Below are 16,678 nucleotides of genomic sequence, written 5' to 3' on the forward strand. Positions count from 1 at the left end.
CACGACTGAGTGACTGAACTGAACTGAACAAGAGTGTTTAATGTTCAAGAAGGCTAATTTTAGATATGTAATTATGTGAAAAAATGTCTTAATTGTTGAGTAATTGCCTCTACCCCACTGCACACATATTCTAAGTGCTAAATAAATACTTTTTGATTGTTGCATGATTAATATTTTTCATGATGATTGTGGAAGATGATCTAAAAATCTCACATCAGGAACATGTTTAATAATACACATGAATATTCTTGGTTAAGACTTGAGAAGGGTGACATGGAAAAAATAACTTTTGTAATTTGTGACACATGTTATGGAAGATCTTTGGGTATGTATGGACCTTAGCCACATGTGCCTGCATATTTAGAGTTGAGGATGGGAGGATTAATTATTGAGGTGGCCCAACAAGTTTACTAGATTGTCCAGCTGTGTAAGTTTTAATTAGCAATAGTAGAATGGAAAATGATAATTATCACAGGCTTCCCAATTTGAAGGAGACCATATAAACAGCGTTTAGGGAAAAGTAATAAATATCGTTAAAGGATTTAGAAATGAGTCCAATGAGAAAAATCTAAAGAAACCAGTATTTTGATTAGAGAAGTGTTTTTGGGATCTGTTGCTTAAAAACTAGTTTTAAAATAATGTCAGCATGAACTATCACTGAGCAACAGTAGCCATCAGTTTTTATGATCTCAGGGAGATAGATATTTCTAGGGGCAGCCCCAGAGGTAGGATATGAGTTAATTCTTCCCTTTCCTGGAGAGTTTTTAGTTCAATAGGATTTACTGAATGCCTAATATATTCCAGGAGTTTTTACTTACAGTATTTTACTCAATCCTTACCTTAATCCCCTAGTAGAGATGAAGAAATTAAGTCCCAGAAATGTTAGTAGGTGATCGATCTGGGAGTCAAACAAGCTTTCAGAGTCTCAAGTCTAATATTCTTTCTACTTTAGTATTTTAAGCTTCTTCTTAATTTAAAATATTTTGTATTTTGATTCATCGCAAGTAGGAATGTGAGGTTTTAGAAATGGGGACATAAATGAAATTCTGAAATTCCTTTGAGAAGGAGTGTTGTTTATAGCTTATGAAATAGAGAGATGTTTTTCCTCTCCATTGTTTGTTGTTCCTTTGCCCGCTCACTTCATTTCAAAATTTTCATCTCAAAAGAGGGAAATGTGATCTAATTAAAGTGAACTGATACTAAGGTGTGAATTACTAGTATCCTAACATGGAAGTGGGTAGAGCAAGCGATGAACACCTTTATCGAAAAATGTTAACAAATCAGTTGATTTCCAGGTATGTCATGTGTAGAGAGAGTGTTTCTCATCCTTGCTTATGCAGTAGAATCTCCTGGGAATCTTTAACAAGCCCATTTCCCAGGCCCTGTTGTAGACCAGTGATATCAGAGTCTGAGTTTAGACCTAGGCATCAGTACTTTTAAAGACTCCGCTGGTATTTCCAGTGCACAGGCTAGAGCTGACCACGCTGAAAGGAGACACTTTTGAACAGAGGGCTTTTGGATATGTCTTGCTTGTTCCATGCATTTTTCCTTTCCTCCCAAATTGATAGGAAGGGATTTAAAATCACTTATTTAGAAGCAAAGACTTCTATGAAATGACTCTTTTGAACTTTTTCAGTTTCCCAAGTGACCTTATAAAGAAGTAAAAATTTTGGGAAGGAAGTAATAAGTCCATGCCAGACACCAGCCCCTATGTTTTAGATGTACTGTTTTACGTTACTTCGGACTTCCCCGGGGGTTCAGTGGTTAAGATTCCGTGCTTCCAGTGCAGGGTCACTGGTTCAATCCCTGGTTGGGGAACTAAGATCCCATATGCTATATGGTCAAAAAGATTTTTATTAAATGAATGAATGAATACACACCCATACTCATAATTGTAAGAAATGCCTCAAAATGTTATGTTACAGTCCTAACAGTTTTTACCTACAAAAGAAAAACTGAATCCAGAAAAAGTAAATGTTTCTCTCTTACTTAATTCTCAGAACAACTTTTTGAGCTAGAAATTATTCTATAGAGCAGTCCAGGCTCAGGACTGCCCACCTATAGTTGTTCAGGTTATATACAAATGGTACCTTTTGAGGTTGTGCAGTTACTGGTATAACTTCTTGTGCTGCTTTGAATGTGAAAGATGGAAGGGCCTTTCCCCTGGCGTCGAGGAATGATGAATGATGTATGTCACTGAACTTAAGAGGAGACACATTTTGAAGGGCCACAAATATTGTAAATCCCTCGGTGGAGTCTGGGCTTGATCCAGTAGTTATAGACACCTACGAACAAAGAAATAACATGATAAAAACCTGGGTCTTGGCATGAATCTGTGGGTGTGTGCATAGTAATCTGGGAAGGAGAGAGATGTGAGACAGTTTATGAGGATGTTCAGTAAATGACACAAAATGGCTGGACTTGGGTGGTGGTAACAGCAAGCGAGAAACAGCCCATTAGACCAGGCCACTGCGGCAAACCAGGAAGGTAGCTGGGGAGTCAGAGGCGACTGGTTCTCTTTGTTTGCCCTCTTTGGGCTCAAATCAAACTGATACAACTGTTATCACTTGCCATTAGGGCTCAGGGCTGTGTTTCTTTATACACATGTGAATAAAATAAAAAGGAATAGGATATAAATTTCTCCTGTGTTTGCTTTAGCCGCATGGCTGTTACTAGAGGGCTTTTAGTGTAAGCTGCTTCTATTGTTATGAGATACTCAAACCACTGATTTTTTTCATTATTTGAATGAGGCGAATTTACCAAAATCATTGCTCAATAGACATGGAATATGTGAAATGAAGATGGAAAGTGATATGCTCTTCACCTGAGGAAGAGAGAGTGAGTATAAGGTCTGCTGGAGAACTGATTCATGAGGAGGGAGCTAGCCTGAGTGAAATTCCAAAGAAAGTTTTCAGTATGCATTGTAGTGTCCCCTCTTTCCAGATACTTAAAGTCTATCAGAAGACCCTATAAATCCATGGCTGATTCATGTCAATGTATGACAAAAACCACTACAATATTGTAAAGTAATTAGCCTCCAACTAATAAAAATAAATGAAAAAAAAAAAAAAAAGAAAGCCTTCAAAAGACCCTATAAAGTAATTCAAACAACAGTGTTAAGAATGGCTGCAGCTCAAACCTTTGCTACTGCAAAGGGAATTAATATTATCACATTGGCCAAACGAATCCACCTCTGTATTTTGGGAGTTAGGTGCTGGTGACGAGATGGGGAGAGTCATCCACATGACACATGTAGGAGACTCCCTCCTTTATGCACATATGTCCACATCCTGGAAGTAAGACGGGTGAAATGTTGTTTTAAAAAATATTTCAACTGCAGTGTTTACCTCTCTTAGCCTCTGGCTGCCCTCCCAGTGAAAGTCACTCAGTCATGTCCAACTCTTTGCGACCCCATGGGCTATATATAGTCCATGGAATTCTCCAGTCCAGAATACTGGAGTGGGTAGTCTTTCCCTTCTCCAGAAGACCTTCCCAGCCCAGGGATGGAACCCAGGTCTCCCTCATTGCAGACAGATTCTTTACCAGCTGAGCCACAAGAGGAGCCCAAGAATACTGGAGTGGGTAGCCTATCCCTTCTCTAGCAGATCTTCCCAACCCAGGAATTGAATTGGGGTCTCCTGCATTGCAGGCAGATTCTTTACCAGCTGATCTTCCAGGGACACCTAGGTAAAGTCCAAATGTCTGGGCACGGCCTGCAAGTTCCTTCACAACCCGGACTCAGCTGGTCTGTTGCTCCCTCTGAAAACCCAGGCCCTTTCAGAAATTCATGCCTTGAAACATGGTTTCTGTCTCTCTGGGAAATCACGTTACTCCTTACCCTAACTTCTATTTCTAGAAAAATAGCTATACATTTCCCAAGTCACAGCTAAAATGTTACCTACCTGGTGAAACTGTTTTGGAGTCCAGTCTGGTAGTCCTTGTGTTGATTCTCCTCATATTTTCATATGGTATCTACTGTAGCATAGTGGTAGATGTAGCATCCAGTTTGGGTTATTACTACTCTAGCTGTTATGAGGAATTCTGCTTTATTCTATTCCATAATTTTGCATCTCTGATGATACATTTGTATGACTTTGGAATCCGAACAGAAGGGAACAATCAGCATAAAATACATTACCTTTGATTATTTTCCTGATCGACTACAACCTGAGAAACTTAGCCCTATGAAGAATTAGCACATCTTCCTCAGGGAGTTAGTTCACACCTATGCTAGAAACTCTGCATGGATTAACTCAGTAGTTGACATGTATATTTTCATTTTCTCTGACCTTTGCCAAGACATCTTTAGCACTTTACACCTTATGGTTATGACTGTGGGGGAGAGGGTGGGTGGGTCCCCACCTCAAAACTCTGCAATTTTTAAAATAGTGTGTTAATGAACACTTAGGGGTAAATCATGTTTGTAATGAAAACTTGATGTTATTAAAGGGTAGTTGTTGTAAGGAGACATTCAAAGACAATGAGGTATTTTTAGCTTATTTATTTGAGTTCTGTACTATATTTTGTAGTAGATGAATGTAAGATTTGTATATGTGGATACACAGATACATCATTATTGTGGCAGAAACTATTTATTAAATATCCACATGGACTTGATGATTTTGCTGGGTTCTGTTTAAATGTGTTCACTCTAGTAGGTCTCCCTGGGGTGCATATAAGTTGGATTCTGGTCTTCTATAATGAATAATGAGCTAGGTAAATCAAAGTGAATCTAAATTCTGCATGGATTAGTACAGTAGTTGGCATTGTTTTGTGTGCATGTAATTGCATGCTTTCCTCATTCATTTTTCTGCTTCATATGTTCTTTTTTTGTATCTCTTAATTAGATAAAGTTGAGGTGTCCATATTTTAAAAAATATTTCTTTTTAAACTTTCATAAATTAAATTGCAGATATGTAAAACTATGTTAGAAAAAATGGTGAATTTTCTTCTCAGAGTTGGACTTCTGTTTTGTTATTGTTTGTTTTAGGTTTTAAAAATTCTTGGGCCTAGCTTTTCCTAAAGAGCTACAGGCAATCATATTTCTTGTCTGCCACAGGATCATAAATAAGAATAAATATTTCATATCTGTTTAATGTGGTTACCCTGAAATTCCATACATCTTTTAAAATGCAGTTGCATAAACGTGTTGCAGGTTTCCAGAAGAAATGTATTGAAGCTTAAAGCACAAGGCTTTTATGCATTTATTTATTTCTCACCAAACTTAGGTTCTTTTTTTAGATTATTTTGTTTGTTTTATTTTTATTTTTATAACATAGTCAACGATAGAAAAAAAAATCTTATTTCAAACTGAAGCTATTTAAGAAGATGAATGTATTTTCTTTATATCATGATCCCAGCTAGACATTACAGCACAAATTCCACACTCATAATTCTCATTCACAACTAAAAGCCAGTGACCCAAAGCCTAGCACATATCTCCTCTTTCAGCTGTAAAGCCTTACTGGATGCACTCAACCCTCACTGCTTTTTTGAGCTGTGATTTAGCAACAGTGTTCACTGTGTTGCATTCTTATTTGCTAATTTTTTCTAATTTGAAAAAAATTCTTACTTTCATATGTTCTCTATATTCTCAAGTTTAAAAGCTTGCCCCTCATATTTTATTTTATTAAAAACATGTTTTTAACAGTAGGTCCTTGTTGGTTATCTATTTTAAATATAGCAGTGTCTACGTATCAGTCTCAAACTCCCAATCTAATCTTCCCACTCAAACGCTTTTTAAGGGAAAGTTTTCCCACTTTTTTTGGGTATAAAACTGCAACCATTTTTGGTCAGCTGATTGACTGATTGATTGAATTCTCACATCATCATTTTATTCTTTTTTTAAATTAATTAATTAATTTATTTATTTTTATTATTTAACTGGTAGAAATTGCTTTACAGTGTAGTGTTGGTTTCTGCTGTACAACAGCATGAATCAGTCAGTAGATTTATTCCTAGTTTTCAAAGGAATCTCCATACTGTTTTCCATAATAACTGTATCAGTTTATGTTCCCACCAACAGTGCAGGCAGGTTCCCTATTTGATGATAGCCATTCTGAAAAGTATGAGATGATAACCTAACTGTGGCTTCGATTTTCATTTATCCAATAATGAGTGATATTGAGCATCTTTTCATGTGTTTATCAGCCATCTGTATGCCTTCTTTGGAGAAATGTCTGTTTAGATTTTCTGCCCATTTTTTTTATTGGATTGTTTGTTTCTCTGATACTGAGTTATGTGAGCTGCTTATATATTTTGGAGATTAATCCTTTGTCAGTTGCTTCATTTGCAATTATCTTCTCCCATTCTGAGAGCTGTCTTTTCATCTTGTTTATAGTTTTCATTGCTATGCAAAAGCTTTTATTAGGTCCCATTTGTTTATTTTTATTGCCCTTAATCTAGGAAATGGGCCAGAGAGAATCTTGCTGCGATTTATGTCAAAGAGTGTACTGCCTATGTTTTCCTCTAAGAATTTTATAGTTCCTGTCCTTACATTTAAATTTTTAACCCATTTTAACTTTATTTTTGTGTATGGTGTTAGGGAGTGTTCTAGTTTCATTCTTTTGCATGTAGCTGTCCAGTTTTTCCCCACTGAAGAGGTTCTCTTTTCTTCATTGTATATTCTTGCCTCCTTTGTCAAAGATAAGATGCCCACATGTGTGTGGATTTATCTCTGGGCTTTCTGTTTTGTTCCTGGTCTATATTTCTGTAATATATACCTATAATTGGCCTATATTTCTGTTTTTGTGCCAGTATGTACTGTCTTGATGACTATAACCTTGTAGTATAGTCTGAAGTCATGACAGTTGATTCCTCCAGCTCTTTTTCTTTCTCAGGATTGCTTTGGCTATTTGGGGTCTTCTGTGTTTTCATACAAATTGTGAAGTTTTTTGTTCTAGTTCTGTGAAAAACACCATTGGTAATTTGATAAGGATTGCATTGAATCTGTAGATTGCTTTGGGTAGTACAGTCATTTTGACAATATTGATTCTTCTAATCCAAGACCATCACATTATCATTTAAAATTTTCCCTCTGCTTTGAGTGGCATTAGCATGCCAGGGAAAACATAACTTCCTGAGGATATTTCAATGAATTAGTAAAATGTATTCATAAGCATTTTAAAATTAGTGTAATTGTTCACAGAAGTTTTGGGGTTCTGCCTTGGCCAAAACAAGCAGAATTTTGTTGGAATTAACTCAGACCAAAATTTGACTTTTTTCTTGATAAGAATGAGGCAATGAGTAGCCTTAATTAAGTTCTGTTGAAAGACAATATACTCCAGTTAATCAGATCTAAAGTTTGGGGCAAATTAAATCTGTAAGTTCTACGCAAGTCCTTAACCAGTTAGTTCAGTTTTTCTAAATCTCTAGCATAACACATATTCATGTTTGAGAGGAAATAGAATTATGAACCAACTCCATCTTTGACTACTTGGCAGTTTAATATTCATTTACATCCATTCTCTGTCCAAGTGAGAGCTGGTATGGAAATGTACTCCTCACGACATTCTCTCTAACAGTTCCCAATGGGAGTCTTGGTTTCAAAGGTTAAAACAGGTACAATGACATATTTAAATCCATCATAAATCTTCCCATGCACACAGCCTTTTCTGTAGTAAGGAGAGCAAAGGGGGAAGAACTGAAAATGAAATGCACTGACATCTTGATTAATGATGCCCAGGACTAAAGGTCCTTTTGCAAAGGAGGAAAAACATCTATAAATCTGATGAAGCTGAGTGGTTTTGTTTGTTGCTGGTTAACAACAATACCTCAGTGGCAGCTTCTCTTTGTTCTCGGCTGCCTGGAGTAGGACCAAAATTCAGTGTCCAAGTTCTGTTACTAACTCTATGATATGGTGACACCTCCCTTTTCTGGGTCTTATCTTCCTCATTTATAAAATGAGGGGTCGGGAGGTCTCCTTCTAGCTGTAACATTTTGCTGAGATAACTAAACATATCCTCAGCCAACTGTAAATTCTGCCAAATTTGTGGCTTTGATCCCCCTTTGCCTCTTTCTGCATCTGGATAAGAAAGTTTCCTTTCTCTTAAAGTCCCTCTAGTCCTTTTCTCTGCTAGTAATAATACTAACCAGCTCCCCAGTGTTTACGTTTTACTTTCTTCAAAGTGATTTGTATGCATTATCTCTGCTAATCCTTACAATAATACTTGGATGTCTGCTGAGGGATCTGAGGTACAGAGAGGTTAGTTGACTTGTCCAAGTTCACACAGCTAGAAAGCAGTAGAGCTAGGGATAAAAACTAGGTCTTTTCAATTCTGAAGTCAGTGTTAGCCTCTTTTAGCTTAGTAATTTCTTTAAAAATGTGATGAAAGCTTTAAGTCATCTTCACAAGGCGTTGCACACACGTGCCCATAATTTGCATACTATTTCAAGACATCCTCTGAAACCCATTCGTGGGGACTCCACATTTATTCCTATAGTATACTATATATAATGCTGCTTTTTCAGTTCACTTTTTCTTGATTTCAAAATGGGAAGATTTTGAAAGATATATTGAAAATGTATACTTGATTTCACAGTCTGATGTTTAGTGGAAAATAGTCATCTGGATCCTCCTTTTTTATATACGTGTTTTTTATATACATGAACATCAGGAGCTTTGGGGGGAGCTGTCCAGCCCCAGGTATATGGTAAGAATGCAGATGAGATCCACCTTGAAAAATTAACTTCCCAGTCCATTCTTTAATGCCTGAATTCCCTCTGCCCTCTGCAAAGGCTTCCTTTTCATAATGAGAGATAAATCATTAAAAATAAATGTCACTGGCGTAAGTAATGCATGGGCATACATTCACATCAAAAATATATACCAGAAGCTTTCTTAGAATTTTTTTGTTTTTTATGGAGGAGAGGGCTCTGGGCCCAGAAACAGTAGACAGAAGGAAAAGCCTTCCAGAAGAGGCCCTGTGGAAAACTGCCAGTTTTTACCTTGCCATATGACTTGACTGCTAACTGAGTTCAAGCAGAAGAGACTAATTTCTAAACATATTGTTCATAACTACTAAAACAGTTGAAGGTATTCTTAAAACTTGTTTGAAGCTGCCTTCTAGAGTTTGTAGGGCATACTGGAATGTCTTAGTCCTTTTTTTAATTTAATTTTATTTTATGGTGGCTCCTTTAGTTTAAGCAGCATCAGAGATTTCAGAAGCATGTTGTGAGTAATGAAAGGTTGATGCCCCACTAGTATAAACTAGTTTTAATGTTGGAATGGGAGTTCTTCAAATTGATGACAGTCAGTTGTCTTCTCTGCCCTTGTGGCCCTTGCTCCACTTTCTGCTGTCCTACAGCTGGCCGGACATGAGGCTGAGTGGGAAGTCCTCAGGATTTAGAGATGGCAGGCCTCATTCTTATCCTGTCTCTGCTACTCACTAGAAGTTGGATGCCAAGCTGTAATTTTCTTGGCTGTAAATTTTTCTCTCTAAAGCCTAAAGATCAAGTAAGATCATTCTTTAGAAGAACTTGGAACTCTCTCAGATGCTATGTAAATGTCCCTAGTTCTGATTATAATTTCCCAGTCCAAACACTGCTTGCTGCTTTTGTGACTACAACAGGATGAGCTGGTCAAGTGTATGTATGTGCATGTGTGTTAGATTTGTGGCAACTGTATATACTGCCACTCATAATTCATTCTTCTATTGTTTTCTTTTTGTTATTAAGACACAATAAAATATAGCTTTTTTAAAAAAAGATAAAACATAGTTTTGTTCTTTTGCCTATTGAGGAAGAATGTGATCTTTGAGCATTGTTTTCAAGTTATAAGACTATTATTTTACATCCAAATATGTTGAAAAAGTATAAAGAAACAAGAAATTAAGGAAATATAGCATTTAAAAAATAAACTTTAATTAGCAAGGCCTGCAAGGGGCAGGGCATATTTCATTTGACTTTCCTAGTTAACAGAGTAAAACAAAGAACAAATATTAATACTAAAGTTTTTTTTTTCTTTTTTTACTGGGTATTAATATGCTTTCTCCCCAAATTTCAAGTGTATAGTACTGAGCATACCTAAATCTTTCTGAGAATTATGGATACAGAAGCTTTTGAGGTAACCATTGGAACATCATTTTCACAAATTAATATAGATTAAGACATTGTATCTCCTTCATGAATCACAAGTCTTGTGGAGAAGAGTTTTGTAACTCAACTGAAACTATGAGCCATGCCTATGCAGGGCCACCCAAGATAGATGGGTCATAGTGAAGAGTTCTGACGAAACGTGGTCCACTAGAGGAGGAAATGGCAACCCACTCCAGAATTCTTGCCATGGACAGTATAAAAAGGCAAAAAGATATCACACTGAAAAATGAGCCTCTCAGGTCTGTAGGTGTCCAGTATGCTACCGGAGAGGAGCCGAGGGCAGTTACTAATAGCTCCAGAAAGAATGAAGTGTCTGGGCCAAAGCAGAAACGACACTCAGCTGTGGATGTGTCTAGTGGTGAAACTAAACTAATGTAAAGTCCACTTGATATAAAGAACAATCTTATATAGGAACCTGGAATGTTCAGTTCATAATTCAAGGTAAATTGGATATGGTCAAGCAGGAAATGGCAAGAGTGAGCATCAACATCTTAGGAATCAATGAACTACAATGGATGGGAATGGGCAAATTTAATTCAGATGACCATTATATTTACTACTACTACATTATATCTATCTACCCTTAGAAGAAATGGAGTAGCCTTCATAGGCAAAAGAGTCTGAAATGTAGTACTTGAGTGCAACCTCAGAAAACAAGAACAATGATCTCCGTTCGTTTCAAAGGCAAACATTCAATATTACAATAATCCAAGTCTATGCCTCAATCACTAATGCTGAAGAAGCTGAAGTTGACCAGTTCTTTGAAGACCTACAAGACCTTCTAGAGCTAACACCAAAAAAGATGTCCTTTTCATCATAGGGGTATTAAATGCAAAAGTAGGAAGTCAAGAGATACCTGAAGTAAAAGGCAAGTTTGGCCTTGGAGTACAAAAAAAAGCAGGCCAAAGGCTAACAGTTTTGTCAAGAGAACACATTGGTCGTAGCAGACACCCTTTTCCAACAACCCAAGAGACAACTCTACACATGGACATCACCAGATGGCCAGTCCTGAAATCATACTGATTGTTTTCTTTGCAGCCAAATATGGAGAAGCCCTATACAGTCGGTAAAAACAAGACTTGGAGCTGACTGTGGCTCAGATCATGAGTTCCTTATTGCAAAATTCAGACTTAAGTTGAAGAAAGTAGGGAAAACCACTAGGCAATTCAGGTATGAGCTAAATTAAATTCCTTATCATTATGCAATGGTGGTGATGAATAGATTCAAGGGATTAGGTCTGGTAGATAGTGTGCCAGAAGAACTATGGATGGAGTTTGTGCTATTGTACAGAAGGCTGTAACCATCCCAAAGAAAAAGAAGTGCAAGAAAGTGAAGTAGTTGTCTGAGGAGGCTTTACACATTGCTGAGCAAAGAAGAGAAGTGAAAGGCAAGGAAGTAAGGGGAAGATATCCCAGCTGAATGCAGAAATCCAGAGAATAGAAAGGAGAGATAAGAAGGCCTTTTTAAATGAACAATGCAAAAAAATAGAGGAAGAGACTAGAGATCTCTTCAAGAAAATTGGAGATATCAAGGGAACACTTCATGCAAGAATGGGCACAATAAAGGACAGAAATGGTAAGGACCTAACAAAAGCATTAGAGGTTAAAAAGAGGTGGCAAGAATACACAGAACTGTACAAAAAAGATCTTAATGACTGGGATAACCACTATGGTGTTGTCATTCACTTAGAGCCGAACATCCTGGAGTGTGCACTTAAGTGGGCCTTAGGAAGCATCACTAGGAGCAAAGCTAGTGAAGGTGAAAGATTTCCAGCTGAGCTATTTAAAATCCTAAAGATGATGTTGTTAAAGTGCTGCTTTCAATACGTCGGCAGATTTGGAAAATTCAGCAGTGGCTACAGAACTGGAAAAGGTCAGCTTTCATTCCAATCCCAAAGGAGGGCAGTGCCAAAGAATGTTCAAAGTACAATACAATTAAACTCATTTCACATGCTAGCAAGGTAATGCTCAAAATCCTTCAAGTTAGGCTTTAGTAGTACATGAACTGATAACTGATAACTGATGTACAAGCTGGGTTTTGAAGAGGCAGAGGAACCAGTCATCAAATTGCCAACATTTGTTAGATCAGGGAGAAAGCATGAGAAATTCCAGGAAAACATCTACTTCTGCTTCACTGACTATGTTAAAACCTTTGACTGTGTGGATCACAACAAATTGTGGAAAATTCCTAAAGAAATGAGAGTGCCAGATCACCTTACCTGTCTCCTGAGAAACTTATAAGCAGGTCAAGAAGCAACAGTTAAAAAAAAAAAAAAAAGAAGCAACAGTTAGAACCTTACATGGAACAAATGACTGGTTCAAAATTGGGAAAGGAGTATGACAAGGCTGTTTATTGTCACTCTGCTCATTTAATTTATATGCAGAGTACATCATTCAAAATGCTGGACTGGATGAATCAGAAGCTGGAATCAAGATTGCTGTGAGAAATATCAACAACCTCAGATACACAGATGATACCACTCTAATGGGAGAAAGTAAAGAGGAACTAAAGAGCCTCTTGATGAGGGTGAAAGAAGAGAGTGAAAAAGCTGGCTTGAAATTCAACATTTAAAAACTGGGATCATGCCATCTGGTCCCATCACTTTATGGCAAAATGAAGGGGGAAAAGTGGAAGCAGTAACAGATTTTATTTTGTTGGGTTCCAAGTTTCCAAATCACTGCAGATTGTGACTGCAGCCATGAAATTAAAAGGTGCCTGCTCTTTGGAATAAAAACTATAAGAAACCTAGACAGCTTATTAAAAAGTAGAGATATCACTTTGCTGACAATGATCCGTATTTTCAAAGCTATGATTTCTAGTAGTCATGTATGGGTGTGAGAGTTGAACCATAAAGAATACTGAGTGGTGAAGAACTGATGCTTTCAAATTTTGGTGCTGGACTCTTGAGAGTCCTTTGGATAGCAAGGAGATCAAACCAGTCAATCCTAAACTAAATCAGTTCTGAATATTCATTGGAAGGAACGTTGCTGAAGCTGAAGCTTTGGCCACGTGATGGGAAGAGCTAACTCATTGGAAAAGACCCTGAGCTGGAAAAGGGTGAGGGCAGGAGGAGAAGGAGGTGGTAGAGGATGATATAGTTATATAGCATCACTGAGGACATGAATTTGAGCAAACTCTGATAGTGGAGGACAGAGGAGCCTGGCGTGCTATAGTCCATGGGTCACAAAGAGTCAAACACAACTTTGTAACTGAACAACAACAACAAAGAGATGTTTGCTGAGCATTCCTGTCTTCTTTCAATATACTTTCGGGATTAGCTTTTTTTCTTCAAAAGAGTGGACTAAGTGGAAGATTTAATTTATTGATGAGCTTAGTTATAGTTTTATTGTTAATGATGCTAAAATTTGGGCCAATTTAATCCTTTAGAAGGCTTTTTAAAACCTTTAATATAGGGGAAAAAGGCTTCTACGTGAATATGTTTATTATAGCTTATTTAGAATAGTGGAAAACTAGGAAAAACACAAATCGGGGAAGTTGTTCATTATTATATTTTGTCTAGCTAATAACCTGGTAGTGGAAAAAAATTAATTGACTGGAGGGAAATTATTGCTTTAATTTGCAAATAGATTGGAATTTGAAAATCCATGTGAACAAACAAATATCCTTCTTGCTTCATGCAGGTCTAAAAGTCAAATTAGCTTTTAGCTAGTTTGCATGATTCTCTAAGACTAAATTTTATACTGGCTGCCATTTGAAAAAGTAAGGTGTTTTGCTGCTTTATTAGTATACATTTTTATATAATCAAAATTTGTAAGTAGAAAGAATGAGTTTCCTGATCACTATAAATCTATTTAATGAGTTAAATAATTTATCATCCTTTCAAAAATCTGGCCTTGCTTTCAGTGCTCCAGCTTCTATTTTCTGGTCCCGTCCATTTATCACTCTCTCTTCCGGGTGTGTTCTGCAGAGCTAGCACAAAGGATATAGCTTTCTTGGCATAAAGCAATTTATTTGCTGGTATGTGAACCAGTGTCTAGAAAACTTGCCAAATTAGCACAATCATGTGCAGGTATGGAAACCATGTATATATTAATAAAACGTGGAATGGGATCTCACTCTGCAGGAAGAGCAGCTCCTTAGATAAACCTGTTGTGAACTAATTTATTCATGTATCTTCTGGTTGTCTTCTAAGCACAGGTCAGTTGATTTATTGTTGCTGCAGATGTTTAAATGAAATATTTTATATTTTTTCTGATTATAAGGCAATACATAGTCATAAAATAAATATCAGTGTCTGCTGTGCTATCTGAAATCAATGGCCTCTAGCCAAATATGGATATTTAAACTTGAGTTAATAAACATTAAATAAAACTTTACAAATTCAGTTCCTTTGTGTAGTAAGCCATTGCCTGAATATGCCTTCATTTATTTCCGTATTCTGCTAATGATGTACCCATAGGTAACTTCTATTTTTTCCCTATTATAAAAACTGTTGTGATTATTATCTTTGAGAATATATCTTTTTGTACTTGTGTAAAAAATATTTAAAATTGGTCCATATTGTAAAGCTGCCCTGCAGAGACTGCATCAATAAATATTCCCTTGGTTGGTTATGAGAGAGGCATTCACATCAACTGGGCAAGTCACTGAATCGCTCTTAAGTCTCATTAAATTTTTCTATTCAAGATAGGATTAATAATATTTACCATTTACCTTACCAAATAATTAGAGATAAAATAATGTTTGTGATTAGTTTAAACAAATAAAAGGAAAGTGCTACTGTCAGGAATGATATTCATATTATTAAAACACCTCTTAGTTGTAAGGGTGGTAGTCAGAGGCCCTTTATCCTTTGCAGTCCAGTTTAAAACCTAAAGTAGGGACCTATGTTAGTGATAGTGGTGGAGAAAATATGACTTGAAAGACTATCAATGCAAAGGGAACTCTGGCTTCAGAAGCAGTTTTTTTTTTGTTGTTGTTGTTGTTGTAAGCATAAATACATAAATACAAAGGCAGATTTTCTACATAAGGACATTTAGAGCAGTGGGGATTTTTTTGTTTAACCTTACGATGTGATGAAACCTGAATGATCATCCAATCTCACTCCTCATTCTACAGATGAGAAAGCAGAGGTCCACGGAAGTTAAGCGAGTTCTCAGATTCACACAGCCAACAAGGGGCAGAATCTAGGTGATACCCTGCTGTCTGATGCTCCAGCCAGCCTCCTTCCTCTACATCCCACCACTCTAAATGACAAGTCAGGCAGTGGCAGGATTTACACTGTCTCTCAGATACAGTTTAAGGCAGTGTTGCAATCCGGTCTGATAACTAGTATTTATCTGGAAGCTTATTTTGAAGAAAATGCTTTGGATAGACTGACTGAGCCATTTTAAAGTCAGACTACCATGTGCTCATTATTAGCTATTTCAAATTCCTGAAGCGATAATAGAATTTTTCAAAGTGACTCTTTAAGCCAAACTACACATCTGTTTCTCATGAATGGCATCCAAGTTAGGCAACATTCCTTAGAAATGAAGGTTCTTAGAGTCTGGGGAAGCAATCAGTCTCTGTCTTTAGCTCATCTCTGAAACTTGAACTTAATTCCTTAATTTTCTCCATGACTTTACATAAGAAATGATAAGGACGGACAGCTTCAAATTATGCCTAAGGTTTCCATCAGCCTGCAAAGCTAACCAGATGGTCGTGGCCTTGTTGCAGTTGGAATATGCCTTCAAAGTTGTTTTCTTGAGTGTTTAATGCCCAGTTGCCTTCTTTGGGATCTCTCTCTTCACTGGCATTTTTTGAATGCTAGCAAAACATAACTTAGAGAAATTTAGGTTGATGGCCTGCCTTCTATTTCATCTGTGTCTTCTTAAGATATGTAAGAGATCTTAAATTTAGAAAGGGCAAATGCCCTCCAGTGAGTCATGTATTGGATTTCAACTCATTGAGAATGCTTGTCCTTCTATAGAAACTAGAGTCTCAAGGTTTCTGGTCAGAGCACAACTTCTTATGTGGCCAGTTCTGACCCCTATATCAGAGTTTTACACTCAGGGCAATATTTGATCTTGCACTTGCTGATATAAAGCTGTAGAAAATGAGATGCCACAATGTAGGGACCACTGGTTTGCTGGAGCAGACCAGTAGGAAGATTAAATTATAGTGAAAACTTGATTTTTATATGAGATGAAAAGATGCAGATAACACACATGTTTAGATGTTTAAGGAGTTTTTATTTCACATTTGTTTTTTATATATAATTTAAAAGGTATATAATCATAGATTTGGAATGGATGGAATTATTTGCCCCAAAGAAATACTTTCTTATATGAAATTGTTTTCTTTCTTTTATTCATTAAAAAACTTGGTTGTGTGTTTTTCTTGAGTATGCAGCTATTGGATGGTGTGTTTTTCTTGAACATATAGCAGCTGAATGATGTGAATATGAGAATTATCCATTGGAAGAGGGTCTCAGTGTGTTTGCCAGGTTGTCATCAGACATGGTTTACTCAAAGTCCCAAAAAGTACTTGCTTGTAAATAAACTTCCTTTTCCTCCCCTTTTTATTGAAGTAAAATTGGCTCACTCCAAAATCTTCCTTTGTGATACTGACACTGGGGAAA

General features: G+C 36.8%; 1 protein-coding gene and 1 long non-coding RNA gene across 2 annotated transcripts in view; one reads left to right on the forward strand and one right to left on the reverse strand.

Annotated features, from left to right (window-relative positions):
* AKAP6 (A-kinase anchoring protein 6) overlaps window positions 1-16,678 on the forward strand; it is a 588,857-nt gene that overhangs the window by 225,001 nt on the left and 347,178 nt on the right. The window lies entirely within an intron of this gene.
* LOC133068093 (uncharacterized) overlaps window positions 2,198-16,678 on the reverse strand; it is a 39,055-nt gene continuing 24,574 nt past the window's right edge. The window contains exon 3 of the long non-coding RNA XR_009695442.1: window positions 2,198-2,285. This is a non-coding gene — a long non-coding RNA (uncharacterized LOC133068093). The remainder of the gene's footprint in view (window positions 2,286-16,678) is intronic.

This window comes from Dama dama, chromosome 13 (assembly GCF_033118175.1).
Source record: "Dama dama isolate Ldn47 chromosome 13, ASM3311817v1, whole genome shotgun sequence".
Lineage (NCBI taxonomy): Eukaryota > Metazoa > Chordata > Mammalia > Artiodactyla > Cervidae > Dama > Dama dama.